General features: G+C 28.8%; 1 long non-coding RNA gene across 1 annotated transcript; it reads left to right on the forward strand.

The window, feature by feature from the left end:
* The first annotated feature begins 14,048 nt into the window (after nucleotides 1-14,048).
* Nucleotides 14,049-19,997, forward strand: LOC132935628 (uncharacterized). The gene is made up of 4 exons (XR_009663308.1): nucleotides 14,049-14,224; nucleotides 15,238-15,411; nucleotides 15,506-15,707; nucleotides 17,488-19,997. It is a non-coding gene; the product is annotated as an uncharacterized LOC132935628 (long non-coding RNA).
* The last annotated feature ends 14 nt before the right edge of the window (nucleotides 19,998-20,011 follow it).

Below are 20,011 nucleotides of genomic sequence, written 5' to 3' on the forward strand. Positions count from 1 at the left end.
TATTTATGAAATGTAAGTAAGTAAAAGAAACATAATTATTCATTCACAAAGGTACCTATGTAATATTAAAGTCATAAAGAAATTATCATGTTATAATTATGAATATAGTTGTTGAAGGTCTGGAATTAAACATTTTCTTACATATTTGACATTATTCTTAAAACATTTTTAACTATTCAAAAGTTTGTATATATTATCTGTTTAGACGTTTAGAGCATACAATATAAAACGTATGTACTATATAGCTAATAGCTATATTATGTTATATGATACGAAAATATTTATATTTCATTTAAATAACCTCAGCATTTGTTAAAACAATTTTAGCCCATGTAAAAAAAATATTTGCTCCACTCTGCCCCCTCCCTAGAAAAAAATTCTAATGCCGTGCCTGTATGCGAGCAGAGATGTTCATGGATTCCATTATTGCAGATGGCGGACGCACTGACGGAGCAAATGATTATGTAACGTTACATACTTGACTTTTTATTATTATATATAATGGTACAATTATAATATACAAACGAAGCTATTATAGATCCGGGAGAGTTTACATCCGTTCGTTCACAAATAATTGTGTTTTGGCTGGCTTACCAAAATGCGATTGTAAATATTTAGTCGTACCTGTCAACACTACACCATGACTACTACGAAGTTGAATATTTTAAGCTTTTGGCCTTTAATTTTTTCAACTTAATGTGGTTAAACGGTTCATTGATAAAATAATGATGGTAACTCTATTGCTCTAATATTAGACATTAGTAGGTACCTATACATTTTATTAGATTGAAAATTAAAATATTATTTTGGATTACACGTGACATGGTAAGGCTCATTGGAGGTTCATGTATTCATATTTCATGCATATATATATTATATATTATTAGGTACGCATTTTATATTACTATTGCATTATATATTATATTACTGTTTTTATGCGTACGCCTTTTATGTACCTATTTAATATTTATTAAACATTCTCGTCGCTTAAATAAAAATGCTTTAAAGATCTTATAACTTATAAGTATTACGCAGACAGTAAAAGTATATACCTATTTTTATATAATACAAATTAAAAAATTACAGTTGTATCTTTGAATCTTGTTACTTTTAACTTCATTGTATTAGTTTTTCGTTTTTATGTTGAAGAGAGGTAGATACGATATTATAGATTGTCTGAATGTCTGATATTTACTACTTTTGTTTTATTTTGGGATTAAGATCTAAAACAAGATGTTTAACTAATGTAATTGACATACAAAACTAAGCTAATAAAAAATAACATTGTGTTTACTGTTTTATATTATAAAATCAATACATTATTATACCGTTGGTTTTATGGATGTTATATGTTACTATCATCAGTGAAAATGTTATCAGGCCCGGAAATAAATCACTATTATACCTTGCAACAAGAGAATAGGTATACTAATCTTATTTCATCATATGAATTTTCTGTCTTAACTATAATATTTGTGTGTTTCACAAGTTAACATAGTTATTATTTTGATACGAGTAGTGTCGACATGAAGTTTTAAACTTATTATGTACATCTAATATACTCTATAAAATTCCTACTGGCAATCATACAACATCAAAACATAGATCTGCGCGGTATTTATGTTTTTTGTTTAGCAATCAAAATAATCCGTATCTATTCAATTATTATTATCTGCATGGCTTGCATTTGAAAAAAAATCCGTTTTTATGTTATTTACAATTAAAACGTTGCACAATTTTTGCGTTTACCGTTATTTAGAATTAAAACATAATTCAACTTTTGCATTTATCGTTATTCAGAATTAAAATGTTATCCATGTTTTGCGTTTATCGTTATACAGAATTAAAACGTTATCCAAGTTTTGCGTTTATCGTTATTTAAAATAGTGTTAATTCAAATTAAATTTAAAAATAATAACTAATGCTGGTAGGTAATGGCCCGGATACGGACTATAATGTAATAAATTCTTAGATTGTTTGCATGAAATAAATGTTTCTACGAAACCAATATAGCCCTTTTAAATAAATATATTTTAAAATATTTCGTTTTGCGTTATTTTTCGTTCAATGATATTCTATAAATTACGTTTTGCGTTATGTTTTGTTTAATTATATATAATATATTTTGTCAATCGTTATGTTTTGGTTTGTGGTATTTAAATATTTTTGAGTATTGCTTTCCGTTATAATAACGTTTAAAAATTTCGATCGTTTTTTCGTCAAATATAACGTTATAATCATAACATATTTTAAATAACTTAAGTTAGTATCGTTTTCTTTAAGAAAATAGATTTTGTTTCATTAGGTATATGACTAAAGTGTTTTGTTTGTAACTTGAGTCATGTGGTATTACTTCTACAAATAAATTCGTTCTTTTCTATTATAGTTATACAATACTGGGGCTATAATACTACTTGTACCTACTATGGTTATTGTTTGACAAGAGTGTTTGCGTTGTTTATAAAATATGGTATTTAATAAATATGATGATGGGAGGTATATTATTAGATTTGACGCACCAAGCACTTAGGGTAAACTGTATATGTGCTATATGTTTCCGGAAGTTTGTGAAACGTGAAACGGTTTTGTGTCTTTCATCGATTTGAAATGATATATTAAGCTGCTTTTGAAAGGTGACAGGAAATGAGCAGTTTCTTTTGTTCGTTAAGACGTTATACTTACTGTTTTCTAGTCAATATCTTAATCATAATCTAAATAGTTTTGTGTTTCTGTAATTTTCCTAGTTCCTTAATGACTTATTACGATTTATTATCATTATCGGCATTATATCGGGATGTAAATGTAATGTTTATACATATCCGTGTATTCTTTGCTATTATTTGTGTGTGATTCTGAGACTGCCAAGTTTTTATCGATTATGTGATTTGTGCTTTATGCATTATGCCAACTAAATATTCGTTTTCTTATTCTGATATTTTTATTTTATTTTATTTATATGTATATATTATATATAACTATATATTATATAAACAGGACGAAGGGAGGAGAGGCCATGAGTTTCATTCAAATATATCTATAATATGTATGTCTATAGTGTAACAAATGTGTTCCAGAATATATTTTCATTCATTGATTAATTCTAAATTAAATTTTTTATTTCCTCAAATTATTGTTTTAACTAAATTGTTTATTCAAAGTAGAAACATCCAGCGCTTTTGATTAACCATTGACTACCGTTAACTCCAAAACTAGGAATGTAAGCTAAGTAAATTTATCCAGTAAAATGTAAATTAATTTTTTACCAGTCAATTTTTCAACCAAAATTAACCGATGCTATGAGTCTATAATATTTATAAATTTATAACCTAACAATATGGTTGATTTAAAACGTGATGTTGTAACTAAGAATAATACAAATGCCAATTATGTATTTAGCCTACCTTAAAAAACGGGTCACTGTAAATTGCGTCCAATTTTCAATTTTTATGTGAATAGCAGCCCAATATATTTTGTATTTATGTAAATTTTGGACTAAATATTTTTTACTCATACGTTAATTATGTCCATAGAGATTTTTCAAACTTAGGACTGCAGACAATACCTAATGCAATATAATTGTTTTAATAGTGCCATATTGATATGGTTAAAATACTGGTTTTGCTGTTTATGTATACCTATTATTATAAAAAATTTAAAATACCTACCTATCACTCTACGAGTTTTTTTTTAAATGACCCAGGACGCATTTTATGTACGTTTATGACTGTGATATTTTGTGGATGCAATTTATACCTACTCCGTTCACGACACAAATATATTGTATTTTATTTATTTTTCATATCAAATTTATTTATAATAATATAAACTATCAAAAAGTAAAATCAATATCAATAAAAAACAACAAACCAAAATGTACAGTTGCTAAAATTGTAACTTTTGAGTTATAAATATCTAGGTACATAAAATCATATCAAAAAAAGTATTAAAGTATAAAAAAAAGTATTTATTGATGCCGTTAATTTTTTTGAAAATGAACTATTAAATATTGATAGCAAAAAATTACGTTAAAATATGATCAGTTTTTCCGAAAAATTATTTTGTTTTTGATGTAACTTAAGTTGTACCATCGATTTTGCACATTTATGTGTTACTATAATCTTTAAAATTATTATTAACTATCTGATCCTGCAGGCGTTGTCCGTGACAAATTAAATAAAGCCAGTGGATTTACACTGTCTTAAACTCCGTTGAATGGAAACTACACAATATATTTTTACCTACATATTTATTTTGATGATTTTTTCTAAATCTGAAATAAGGATTTAAAATTATATCCAATATTACCTATTATACCTTATATCTAACTAAGCGTATAAGACATGGTAAATCCATTATTTAATTTAGTTAAGCCGACATGCCGTGCAGGATCAGATATAATTAATGAATATAAAATGTTTTAAGAATAATGTCAAATATGTAAGAAAATGTTTAATTCCAGACCTTCAACAACTATATTCATAATTATAACATGATAATTTCTTTATGACTTTAATATTACATAGGTACCTTTGTGAATGAATAATTATGTTTCTTTTACTTACTTACATTTCATAAATATAAATTAAAGCATGTGTTTAGTAATGAACTTAAAACAAATAATAAATTTAATTTATTTTAGATAAATCCTATTTTATACGTTTTCTATTTGAATCTCAGTTACCTGTTTTTGATATAAGTGTTCTGGATCAAGGTTTTTTATTTCTTGTAGATCGTTTAATTGTTGACAATCATCTGAATCTGATGAATGATTATCAGCACCAACACCACTGTCATAGTTATTTTGTACTTCCCATTCTTCATTTTCTGTTGCATTATCGACTTTAAGTTTTTTATTTGTTGTGGTTTCTGTCTCTGCCTTTATTGCATATGAACTTGGTCCAAAAATCGAATCAATTTTTCTCACTTTACTACTGTCTTTACTCATATTAGAATTAGATATAAGTAATATAAATCAAACAAAAACAATTTTTTTTAAAAGCACACGACGAATTAACGTTGACGCACACGAGTACACGACACTCAAATACACTGATGTCTTGTTCAGTATACACTATGTAGTGTGTAAGCGTATACGTATCGAATATAAACATAATAAATAATTCTAAAATTACGTCATGTAATAATCTAAGAAAATGTCCCAAATGCTTTAAAAATAAAACACAATTATAATCGATTGCATATAACAAATATACAATCATAGGATTATCTAATGTAATTTTAATATTATTATTTATTTTCTATCTATTTAAAAATAGACTGTAAGTCAGGCGTTGCATGTTGACGCATTGATATGCCGAGTCGCACGCCCGTATAAAATATTAATATTATAACATATTTATATCAGTTTTTATAACGGCAAAAACTTAATACACAAGTTAATAGAGTAAACTTATACGATGTTTCTTTGTTATTTTCTTTGTAAATTACAGATTTGTTTTAAAAATATTGAATAGACACATTTATTTTTAAACCATTATTTAGATTTATATTGTCAAATAATAAGGTATTAATTGCTTTCAAGTTTTAGTATTAGATATTAAACATTATTCACAAATTAGGTAGGTATCATTATTTTTTCCAACATTTATAAATGTTGAGCAGTAATATGGTTGGTATATTATTTTGTAAGTTATAATATAGGTTTGAGTTAGGTAGGTACTCCCAAAGATCAAACTATTTTAACTATTTTATATATTGCAACATTTTTACTAAGTGACCCCTAACCAAAATATTAAATCTATTATAGGTACGGTATAGTATATTTTAGCAGCATTTTTCGTTTTTTTTTATGGGTTTTAAATTTTAATCTCAACATTTACTGAAATATCAATAGATATTTTTAAACTTTTACGAATGCTCTTTGAACTGAACTGTTCTGTATTCTTTAAAATAATTCAAAAATATTGATTTAGAGGTAATATATTTTGTATGTATCTTAAATAGAATATCATAACAACCACTCTACAGTCTACATGAAAAATTATAAAAAAATATATTATTATGGAAAAAAAAAACATTAGAAAAAAAATCGTCATTATAAATCTAACAATACATTCTTGCTAGGTATTTACTTAGTTTCAAAACCAAATCACGATTGTTGCCCTAACATGTTTATCTCACACAATGCTACACCTATTATGATCAAGCTCTAGTTAAGTACATTCTTAAAATATATCTCCTATAATTTATTAAAAATGGTTAACGCTAATAGACTACGTCATTTTCAAGCGAAAATTGTTCATTTATTCAAAATAAAAAAATTAAGAACTCAACATTTGTATTTTCACGTTTTAAATTTTTGTCAAGGCGAAAAAAGGTGTCCTAGAACATGTGTAATATGTTACTATGTTAGGGTGGATTAGACAAACGTAAATTAAATCGTACCTACTTTATGAAAATATGTGATTTTTATTTTTTACTATTTTGTGTAATCTATACCAGCACTGGGGCACACGTGTACGTAGGCGCCTACTCTGATTGTTTTTTAGACTAGTTTCTCTTAAAGTGTCTAATATAAGTTATAACATAATATTATATTAAACTGTTTTGTGTTCAATTTTCCTATATACTGAATGTTAAACTTTTTATTTTAAGTACCGCTAGTTATCTAGTGGCGTGTATAAAATAGACTTTTGAGTATAAAATATTTATATCCACATACTGAGGCGCAAAGGCTTGTATTGTTTTTTTTACATATCAAACTCTAAATGAGGTAAGCAGTTTTTTACGTTATATAAAAAGAAAGAGAATATGATTACCGGCCTTACTGGAATAGCGCATATCGCAGAGAAAGAATGAAAACCCATTTGGGTCATGAATAAAAACAAGCAGAAGACGATTGTTTGATTGAATTGGTTTGCTCGAGCGAATATTACTCACTTTGAATCATTGCTATATAGGTACTGCGCAATATAACATCGTTACCTATTTATTATTTCTTTCACATTTCCGTCTTCTATATATTAGTTTCTATATACAACCCGAATTACTTTAAAATAGTTTGCATACTGAACATATATAATATTATATAGTAACACAGCGAACGTTTACGATTGCAATACCTATCTATATTATACTATTACTAGTATACAGTAGCGAGGGAGTTTATAAGAGGCCTCGAGTATTTTAAAGGAATGTACCTACCAACATTCCTATAGGTATGTATTAAGATAGAATTTTTCTCTGAGCAGGAGACCATTCCCGCAAGACCCTTTAAGCAGATTATTCGGTTTCATTGCCCTAACGCCAGTGTCACAGGAATCAAATACACTCAAATTCACGGTTAGGAGGTACCTATGTATTTTGTAATTATTAGTTATATATCTATGTTAGAAAAAATACACTCATTTATTCAAGAAACAACAAACAAAGTACATTAAATAATACAATAATTTACCACCAATGGTTAGTGTATTGAAGTGTGGTGTACCGTTGTGCAGGGTTCGACCAATTTGGTATTGACATGTGAATCAACGGAACACTAAGTCGGATTATACATACCGTTTTTTTTTTTTTAAATATTAATTTGAACACTTATGAATTAGACGTGCACAAAATACAAAATTGTTAATGAGTCTTAATAAAGTAATGGAGGTTCTGTTCAGTTACACACTTCTCACTTAGCTCGACTGTACGCAACTGAGTACTGACTGCCTTACCAGTTACCACCCGACGTGGCCGTGAAAATTTATAAAACGTGTTGCGCTATATAGAGCATTTTCTGTCCCTAGACCTGGTCTAAATCCAAATTGATTTTTAGATAAAAGTTTAAATTTTTCTAAATATTGTATAAGCCTATTTTTGACAATTTTCTCAAATATTTTAGAAAAATTACTTAGCATAGAAATTGGTCTGTAGTTATTTAAACACGATTTAACTCCTTTTTTAAATATAGGTTTAATTACTGTTAACTTGAATTCTTCTGGAAATATACTATTTTTGATACTTAGATTATATATATATATGAGCTAAAGGACCTATTATATCATTAGCTAAATGTTTTAGTATTTTAATCGATACTCCATCACATCCAGCTGCAGTTTCTTCTTTAAGGTTTATAAGAATATTATGAACATCTGACTTTTAAATAATTGCAGTGAAACAATTGTTGAAAGAGACTCCAGAAGCAGTCTCGTTGTATATCAAAGTAGACTTAGTAATATAATTTGATAGTGTTTTTCCTAAGTTAGTAAAATAACTGTTAAATATGTTTGAAACCATGTACTGGTCGTCACAAGTATTTATGACTTTATTATTCACTGTAACATGTCTAATATCGTCCTTATTAGAAATATGTTTTCCTGTAATCTCTTTTTTTACTTTCCAAGTAAGTTTAGGACTGAAAGATACTTAATTAAAGTTATTTTAAAATAAGTATTTTTTGCTGCTCTTAATATTGTTGTAAATTTATTTTTTATATTTGTGATAATAAGAAACAAGTTTAGGATAACTTTTGAGGATAATTCTTGTTTATAGCGTACAGAGCATAGTAGACCTGGTGTCATCCATTCTTTTATCTATTTATTTTTTGAGTTTTCCTATTTTATTGTTGTTGAAGAATCTACTATATTTATGAAAATGTTTACACTGTTGTTTACATTATTTGAATTAAACACCTCAGTCCACATTTCGTTTTTAAACTTTTCATTAATTTTTTTTTATTTTATTATTTACACATTTTTATTTATAACTTCCTTTTTTTAATTTTTTATTTCCATAGACAGAATTGTGGAAAAATTATCAGTTGTATTGGTCTGTATTACTCCAGCTTTTATTTTGAGATTAAGATTTTTTAAAGTTTATCTAATATCAAATAATTACAAATTTCATAACAAACTACAAGACGAAAAAAACAATCTTTAGGGTTAAGTACAAATTATAAAGATAAAGATAGTAATATAGGCAAGTTTTTAACATACATATTATTTGGATTACTGTTTTTAGAACCTGAAGTGGTAGATGAATGTTTTACCATTGATTTAGCTTCTATAGAACCTTCAATGGCTAAAATCCAAACATTTTGTCATTATTTGGTAGACACTTATATTGATGATGATTCTGGTTGATGATTTGGTTTACTATTTATTGACATATTAATTGTATAATGTATTTCCTATCTTTTTTTATTGTAAACAATTATTTAACTATTTGACTATTTGTATATACTTATCAGTTATCTTGATCTTTCTACAGTCTTGTAAAAAATATTTTCCGACTCTCAGAAGTCCGGTATATTATTTATAATAATCATATTCGAGACATTGTATTTGAATTTCATATACAAATAAATCCAATACTTCATTGAATACTTTATTTTATTAATTACAAGCTATTTTGTGAACCAATGTGTGTTTGGACGCAATCGAGATACTTATAGGTTGTAAAAGGTTGTATAAGTACACAACAAATACAGTTAGTTAAATATTTTAAAATGTTCTCGAAACAGTATAGTACCTATTTTGCCTATACATTACGCCTCGCGGAGTGCCGTCGCTCGCTGTAATACACATTAGGTTAGGGAAAACTCCTGTGTAAACTAGAGGAGTTGAAAACTCGGATAAGCTTGCCCAAGAATGTTTTCAAATAACTGTTTTATATATATAAAATATTAACATTTCGATTTAAAAAATTGTTAAATGCCTTAAATATTGTATACAGTGTAGTAATATACAGTCAAACATGTAAGATGTTTAAGTACAAATTAAGCTTGTAAATTATTTAATTTAATTCAAATTCAAATTTGTGATGAACTACCTACGATACTAAAATTAAAAAAGAATAAAGAGTATAACACATACCTATACCTAAGGAAACCCTGATATTTCAAGAGTTAGGATTTTTATTCAACTATTTTATATTAATTTTTTATCAACAATAGTGATTGTGATTTTCTCACAGACATTTCGGTGTTAATGTTTATTAAAAAATAAAATAAAACGTTCCTCATAAGTCGATGTTAATGGAAGTCAAAAAAAATTTTGAGCGTAAATCCACAATAATTATTTATAAGCTTCTGAAGTTTAAATGTTGATAAAATTCATCAAAAACATGAAAATCGGCAAATTATTTCGTGTTAGAAATTTATAAAAACTAATCTATGTATATCTATGTATATCTAAGCTTTGAAAATTTAACTCATGATTGCCCTTGGGTTTTTCTACTTTAAAAAAAATGCTTGCTTTAAAAATGTTGTTATAATAGCAGTTGATATAAATTATCGATCCATAAGCACGGTTTTGATAAGTATTTAAACTCAAATTTTGACTAAATTTAACAAAATATAAAAAACTTTAAAATTAATTGCAGTTAAAAATTATAAAACTTTCAATTTTTAAAGCTAAGGTTAGAAAATTTAGAACAACATATCTCATATTGTAACCAAATAATTTAAAAAATATATAAACATAGTTATTTTTACAGATATTTTAAGTTCAAATTTGGAAAAAATAACATATTAAAACCAAGAATTACGATTTTAGTTATTTTGTTGTAAATTGAAATTACAAAAAAAAATCAACATTTTCCAGTAAGTTGAAAGATGATCTTTCCAGTTCATCTTCAATACATAAGCGCTGTCATATATTAGAAAACTTCTGTTTGTGGTCAACAACAAAAATAGTATGATTTGTAAAAGCCAATTTATTGTTCAGTATATAAATTTTGAAGTTCTGGAGGAGAACACATATTATAGTGGTGTGTAGTGATCGCCATGAACACTAATACAATAATTATTTAAACGACGTCGCACGTTCGTTGTTGTCTTGAGTCGTTGTTGTTGAGAAAGATAGGTGAAGAAGGTTAACACTTTTTAGATTTTTAAATATGACAATTATATAACACTTTATTATTACAAGTTTAAATTACAAAAAACTATAAGCAGTGTCATAAGCTTGATAGATCTACGACGAGGGCTGACTATCTTCTAAGTAATGGTAGGTGCTCTATCCGTATTTATGTCGGTTCTAACAATGACGTATTGGTGGCGTGATATCTATATTCTAATATTACTTCCATAATAATGTAGGATTGCATTATTATGTGACTAGGTAAAACAACTTGTTGTTTTCACCCATGATCTACGCTTCCTGTTATTTAGGCTTATATTAATGGGATAACACCAGTGCTACGATTATATACTACTACGACATTGTATGACTCCGAAAAAAAATTTTATTGTCAACCATAACACTGCTCCGATATCAATTACTTCGAACATAAACTATAACGATATTATATTATACTAGCTCTAAGTGAAACTCTGGGAAAGTTGGATTCGCTGAGAGTGGGTACCAATTTTGGAATATAAAAGTCGCAAAGGCTGTAAGACGAAAGTTTAGGATTTGTGATAAGGATTAGTGATATGGATTGGAGATAAGGCTTGGCGCTTTGGCGGGAATGTTTAAAAGTTTGAGCGTCTCGAACGTTGTAAATGGATAGGCTGGATACGATCTCCAGGATCATCTCCCGTTTCTCCGCTGCTTTTGGTTGTTAAAATTGTTAAAAAGTGTAGAACCGATAGGTTTATTTGATTGTCTAGCTATCAGTCATAAAATCACATAGGTAGGCGATCCGACTGCGTCGGATCGCGGACTATATCGAAGCGTATATCACCAGGTATGCAATCCACCTGCGGTGGATTGTGGACCCCGTTAGTTGCGTAGATAGGTGAATAATCGAAAAAATAGTTGGACCCCTTGACCGTGTTAGTTGTAAGTGAGTACCGATTTTGGAGACACATTAGAATTATAAATGTTGAACTCAAACATGTAGAAGGTGATAAAAATTTCTGTATGGCCGGCTTTTCGGCGGTCTCGTTTCGAAGGTGGGAACGTTTGAAAGTCAAGATTCAGTGTCTAGAAATCTCCCATGGCCCATGAAAACCGGCAATTCAATGATAATACTATCCCCCAGCGTATGTCTGGTGCTTTTTTTGTACGTGTAAGAAAATGTTAATTCGAAAATCTGCATGTTAGAGTGTCCAGCAAATCAGTCATTACCCATCTAAGACAAAACAAAAATAAGCAATCCACCTGCGGCGGATAGAGTGGTATGTGCCGTCGCATGTCCGGTGCTCTTTCTTATGTAAAAAGTGTAAAGTCAAAACCCGAGTTGGATTGTCTAGCAAGTCAGTCATCTCAAGTCAAAATCGATTAACATCCAATTAGCCACCTAGGTAGGCAATCCGAATTCGTCGGATCGCGGACAATGTGCTACAGCATATCAAGTAGGCAATCCACCTGCGGTGGATTGCAGACCCGACGTTGGGCGCCTATAAGTGAAAACCCTATTACACAACTTATGAAATAATTTACGAAAAATACAAACTATAACTATACAATATAAATACAAACAATTATAATATATTGTACCTATTTATTATAATTCATAAAAAAAATAACATATAGATACATAATATTATATTAACCAATACAATACATATAAACATGTACCTGTAATGTATATATAATTATATCAAAAAAAAAAAAAAATGTAAAAACCTGCATGTTTAAGTGTTAAGCAAGTCAGTCAGCACCGTCTAAGACGAAATCAAAATGAGCAATCCGTCGACTGCGGATAGAATGGTAGGTATGTGCCGTCACATGTCCGGTGCTTTTTCTTATGTAAAAAGTGTAAAGTCGAAACCGTGTTGGAGTGTCTAGAAAGTCAGTCATATCAAGTCAAAATCTATTAACTTTAAAGTTCGTCAGCTAGGTTGGCTATCCGACTTAGTCGACTTAGTCGGATAGCGAACAATGTGCTGCAGAAAATAAGTCTAGTATGTCTAGTTGCTATAAGTGAAGAGAAAAAAATAGTATTTTCCATAAACCCAATCACAGAATATTCGAAATAACTTACGAAAAATAAATATGATTATTAGTATAATTAGTTTGATATAATAACAATGACAATTTAAAGAAAATAATATGTGTTGAATTCCTAATAATTTAAATAATATATAGGTACATAATATATAATATACAGTCATATAATGTAAAATTAACATGTATATTATTATATTATTTATGAAATATAAAGTGAAAAAAAATGCAAAAAAGTCAATTTACGGGCGGCCGTGCCTTAGAATACACAGTACAGTCGTTGCCGCCCGAAGAGCTACGACGGTTTCGAACCCGGACCTACCTATCATCCTATGTTTGGGGAACCTACGCCTAACCTATCGAGCCACAGTTTGTGATGCAAATCGAGGTCAAAACTTCAACAATTAAGCTGTGTGTCTACGGAGCTGCGTGTCTACGTATTCTATGTATCTACACGGTTTAAACTTTAATTGTATTTTATTCACTTATCTGACCGTTATTATGTATGCTTGAATAATACATTTAATTGTGTTTACGTTAAGCAATATACCAGCTACGTTATTAAGGACCAAACAATACGTCTACAATCACATAATGCACTATTTATTGAATCAAAAACAAAACAAAAAAAACAGTATATATTAATTGTGCACTTGTGCGTTGGAACGAGGACCGACTGACATTTCGTGAACGCGAATTTTTAAGTGTACAAACCGCATATTCACGGGGTTCAAAAGAAATAAACTTAACAAATAGAGCACAAACGGCAATTGAAAAGACGAAACGAAAAGCGATAATAACGACCTACGCTGGCGTCGATTGCGATGGCTATGGACCGATATCGCGTACAAACCACCCGGCTTTTAAAAGAAACGAACTATATGTGAAAATGTCTAAAAGTCGAAAAACAGCGTAAAAAGCGTAACGTTTTTCGAAAACGTTTAAAAACCGACCGCCGCCGCCGCTGCGAAGGTACGCGATTGGTCGCGCTATAGGGAATCGACGGGATCGGTCCGGCGGACTGGGGAAACGGAGCGGTGTTTAATTTTATCCACCATGAGATCCTCCATGAATTCCCTATAGATCAGCTGTTTTTCTTGCGATTTTATAGAATAAGAAGATTACTCCGACATATTTGCATTTTACTGATAGAGATAACCGCATGTATACATGATAATTGATAAGTAAAAACCATGATAAATAATAAATAATAAATTTACAAGTTATATTATATTTAATATAAGTGTATAGACATTATTATAACATTGTATAGATTTTATTAAAGTATAATCCACGCTCCACGGTGTAAAGTAGATCTTCTCAGAGTTCAGAACTTCAGAATTTGTAAATGAAAAACAGAAGCACACTACACGGTGTCACAGCTAGTATGATATTAAAATTTATATTTGATATCTTTTTTCATAAAAATGTAGAAGACTTGTGATTTACTTTTAATATTATCTTAATTTAGACCACAGATAAATTAGAAATTTGATATTTTAATATATTAAATATTTGTTTTGACTATTAGGCAATCTCAGTGTCATTTTTTTTCTTCAATGTGACAAGGTAATAATTATAATATTTTCTTAGGTACACTCTTTGTAATCATTTAAAGCTCTTCCATCTTGTATCACTAAAAATAATTTGAAACAAACAATTGCCGCTCGACCCGCAAATTTTTAATATCTAGCAGATATTCTTTGATCCCAATCACATCTTATAATTTGAAATTCATTAAGCTATTTGTTATTAATATAATTTGTTGACTCCATATAAAAAAGTTTTAGTAAATTTATTTTGTGTAATTTAATTATTCTATTCACATTAATCTAAGATCACTCCGTCTGTAGTTGACGAGTTATAGACAATTTTATATCCATTCATTCTATTCAGAGGATGATGGAATCCATAACACATATTAATTGTGATTCAAATAAAATCTGGCTACATCTAAATTGGTAAACTGGCATTTTATTTTTTGAAGATATTTTAGATATTACCTCAAAAACAGGATGTACTATGTTTTGAATTCAATTATATCAATGATACATTATAGATGACATTTTCAAGAGATATTGGTTTTGAAATATTTACTTGTTTTTTTATTTTTGTATATAAATTACTATTTTTGCCATATTTTGACAAATAAAGAGCTTATAAATATAATAGATGATTTATATCTAAATTTAAATTGGTACCCCAAACTTAACATTTTAGTAAATAACTAAACAAAGCAAGAAATTATTTAAGTAAATAAACAAAACAAATAAAAATATAATATAAATATAAATATATAAAAAAAAGTATTGTAATATATAAATATATATATATATATATATATTTATAAGTAAAAAAAAATTATGAAATATTTTTTCAATTTAAAAATATTTTTAAGCTACCTTCGACCATATCACCACAGACGTCACATGTGGCAGGAGGTGTTGAGATGCTGCTCGCACAATACCATCCATGGCCACAGTCCAACAGTATGTATTGGGCCTGGTCTGGTACATATTGTACATGGTGCATACATCCAAGGCACTGACTTCCAATTGGATCGAGTAATGAAGTATTTGGCATCCATTTACCTTTTAATAAAAATTAATTATAAAAGAAAAAATCTTCAATTTACTGTGTCATTATTAATATTTACCATCTCCTAGGTTAACATGCATTATATGGATGGGCTGTGTTGTGGGAAATTATACTTTGCAAACTCCGCATTTATCTAATCGAATCGCACACTCATCACAGCACCATCTGTGACCGCAAGGCACCAATATGTTGGCCGAATTTACTTGGCTCCAACATTCAAGGCAAATAAAACATCTGTCTACAGTGTCACCTTTAGAATAAAAAGTATAAGTGAGTTTTTATTTTTCAATTCTGTTCAAGAGGATGTTTCAAGGACATTTGTTGTTTCCGCCTTACAAGTGTGTATCATACCAAATTGTAAGCTCGGTAAAACACGTTTAGCTCCGTTAGTTTAAAAATTAGATTAAACATGATTTTCTGAGGGTAAAATTAGGTATGTTACGCACTTCTAAAACGGAGATAACAAAATGTCTGTGTAACGTCCTCTTAAAGGAAAATTATTATAATAATAATAATAACTTGCCTTCGAATGTAGGGATATCTAAATCAACTGCCTGGTGAGCTGGTTGAGTATTTTGTTCTGAAACCTCTTCCTCCGCTAATGTATCATCGATATCTGGCTGTTCAACTTTAATACAAATTAAATTGTAGAATAAGTGAATATTTATTCATAAATTATTTATTTTATTTATTATTTTTAAATTTATTAGAATAATATACAATCTGTAATACAGTTGCAATAAGCGTATGAGTGTAGAAGAATAAATTACAAAACATTAGTACTTGGGTGGAGAACTACCCAAGGGTGACACTCCAAAATTTTATTTATAGAAATACCCTAAGGCATACTTTCGTTTTCTGGAAGATCAAAGGGCTCATTTCGGTCTTCATTATTTGCTAATCATACAAACAAAAAAGTCATATTTCGTTAAGACAATATATTTTTTATCATGTTTTATTTCTATATGCTTACCTTGAATCTGGATTGGCGCCTCAATATTGTCTGTATTCCCTATAATATTTATATTTAAAGTATAGTAACTAGAGTATGTAATGTATTTTAACTTAAATGTATAATTGTATATTACCGAGAAGATGGTGATCTTCAATTAATCCAAGGTTACCACCACCTGATTGTTGGTGCACATTTGGATGCCGGACCATTCCGTGATTTTCTGGAACAGCTACTACCCGTTGACAACCACGACCTCTCCTAGGTCTACCAGCTCCACGAATGTGGAATGGCGGCAATACAGGTGGCAGAGGCTGAAATCCAACCATTGGTAGCTGTCCAGGAATGAAATCTTCTAGAAAGATTTCTATAATTCCATTTTATTGTCATTTAGTTTATACACCCAATTGAATTTATATGGAACCATTAGCTAAAGGGCCTATTTGCATATCTATAGACCCTCTCACCGAATAATATACTCTTCTTAAATATGCCATTGTGTCATAGCGGCCATAGCGTATGTTATTTGCAGTTTAAAATTCAGTTATTTGTGTCTCTGCTAGACACAATAGATCTTCATACCTTTAAAGTTTGATTTACTAAAATTAAAATAAATTTCAAAAATGTAAGCCATACATAGTTAATTGTCTCACTTGCTGGCCATTGATTGTTTGTAACGTTTCCCTCCGTACTCTTTCCATAATTACCGTAAAAATACCAGACTGGGGGATGTATGCCTATGGTGGACTTAAGCATGCTGTGAAAACTTTCCACAAAATTATTAGTACGGATGTTTACACCGTAAACTGAAAACGCGTGTGGACGTACTGTTGTCAACCAGTATTGTCTGACATAGTCCACTAACTAAACAATACGATTCAGTACGCCCATACGTGTTGCCAATCTTGTGATTGCCAGAAAACCCCCAAGAATGTGGAAGTCTTCTGGCAATTCTGGCATCTGTTGTGGTGGCAAGTGTGGTAAAGACATAATCTATATAAAAAAAAAAAAAAATGTTAATATTAATATAAGGATTTCTCATATCACTAGGTCCTAATCCATCAGTCATTAATTGTTATTTCTTATTACTATTTTCAGTATTGTGGCAGCATGATGGTTTTTACGGAATAATGTCACCATGCCATGGGTCTGGACAAAACAAAAAATGCTCTTCAAACAAATAGTGCATTTGAGAATATAATTTCTTTATTGGCTAGGGTAAATCACAAATGCTGAAATACATTAAGAATATCAGTGAACTCGTAAACTTTTTTTTAGTTAATAGTTTTTTTAATGTACCTAATTTCTTTTAAATACTATTGTATTTTACATTGATATAATATAACATGACGTATACATAAGATGTACTAAGTATACTGTGTTCAAGTTGAGAAATATAGTTCAATATAATTTATTATGATTAGAGACCGGAATTCTATGCATTTGCATGTTCATACTGAGTGTATGCACTTATACGAGGGTTAAAAAGCCAGGATTATGAAAGCGAGGGGATTACTTACATACTTTTTAAAAATGTACTTTTTCTAGTAGATTCATGAAATAACCTGCGTAGACGTATAATACTCAAAATTACAATCTTAAAAAGTTCATAACCTTGGAACTAAGTCTTGCAGACAAATTCTGATTGCATCATTGTGCTTAACTCATTGAAATATAAATATAGGTTCCCGAAAAAAATTCCCAAAAATCGAGCTAAACTGCATTATTTCAATATATTTGTGCAATATTGCAATAGTGATTAGTGTTTAATACTAAGTTATATTATCTGGATTTGGGTTTTTATTTGTTGTTTCTTAATAAATTTGAAAAAAAAATAATAAGTTACCTATGAACCATAAATTACTTCAGCGTTGCCTCTGTTAATAATTATTCGTGGGACGTGGCATTATCAACTCTTATTATCTCGACTTAATATTTTGATTACATATTAAACTTAAAAATAAGAAACTAGTGTTGTGATGCATGTCCTTTAAGTACCTAATACATTTATGAACAGTGATATAAAACTATTAAACTGTAGGTACGTAACTTCGGTATACATTTGGGAGGGCTAATTTAAAACTTTGTGGCTTAGCCCCACAAGCCCCCACCTAGCTCCGCCTATGGCTTGGGGGAACGAATTAGACAAATTTAGTCAATTTGCGCCTATGTCTCAATTCATGCTTTGTCATTTCAGATATTTTCACAATGGTGATGATTAGATGATTTGAAAATTTAAACGACCACAAAACCAAAAAAAAAAACAATTTCGGTATATTTTTCGCTCAATGAGCAATTCCAGTGTTTGGGTCTTACATAATATTATATCGGTACAATTTTAATTGATACAAGCTGCTTATAATAACTTAATATTAATAGGTAAATAGTACCTAACTACAAAGTTGAGATTAAAATTAAAAATGCTTTAGCCTCTCTAGCTCAACAATAGACGCATTAGCGTAGCGGCATGGTGAACATGGATTAACCATGATGCCCAGGATATACTTCAGTATTATTATAAGAAACAAAATAATCGAAATTAGAAATTTTTAAATCATGACCAAAATATGTTTATAAATGCTATAATTGTCTAAATTAATATTATAAATGGATTTAATAATCATTAAAGTTTTTTTTAAATTGTTACCTATGTAATATCCAGTATCCTAACATTTACTTACCTACCTAATAACTAGGTAGATACTAGATACTATAATAGGTTAATTCTACAGAAAAAGTAGATAATATTATTCATTGATCGTTTTTACGTACAATATTTCTATATTAGACATTTCTAAGTAAAATGTAGTTTAAAGATAATTCGCAAATGATCCTTGTCTCCCGGAACATGTCGAGTACTCTTTTTCACCATAATATGTTTAAATCACCATTTTTTATAAATTATAAAAATTTCGTGCTATAAATAGGTATAAATATATCAATAAAAAAAAGAGATAATCTCATTTTTCATCTTTAGAATAGGGTGTTATAAATTGCAATTTTCTAGTACTTGTTTTTCAACTATTTATTGTAATTATGTTTAAGGATTCTCAATACAATACAGTTACACCATCACATTTATTTAATGTTCATAATAAGTTAACAATTTTATACAATTATATTATTTAATTTACATTCAATATAATTCAGAATCCAGGATTCACATGATAAAATAACACTAAAATAATTATTTACTGAGCCTAAAAAATATCATTGAAATGTGCATTAATACTACCTTAATATCTTAATACCTTAATACTACCTTAATACTACCTTCTATTAATTTGAAAAACAGAAAAACTATTATTAGACAGAGGAAACATAAAAGGAATATATATCAATTTATAAAATATTGTTAAAACTAAGCATATTATTATTCATTTAAGAACTTAAAATTTACTTTAAAATAAATTTTACATTATAAAATATATACTAATTAATTACAGCTTATTGAATTGTTTGAATTGTATTAATTGTTATTCTACCAATAAATTTATTGAAATAACTTCGTTCTATGTTATAAATTGTATATAATATAATATAAATATATATATATTTTTTTTGATAAGCTTCTATAAACTCTGCAAAATCAGAACAGCACAATGGAAATCTAATTGAAACA

The sequence above is a fragment of the Metopolophium dirhodum genome, chromosome 1, assembly GCF_019925205.1.
Source record: "Metopolophium dirhodum isolate CAU chromosome 1, ASM1992520v1, whole genome shotgun sequence".
Classification (NCBI taxonomy): Eukaryota; Metazoa; Arthropoda; class Insecta; order Hemiptera; family Aphididae; genus Metopolophium; species Metopolophium dirhodum.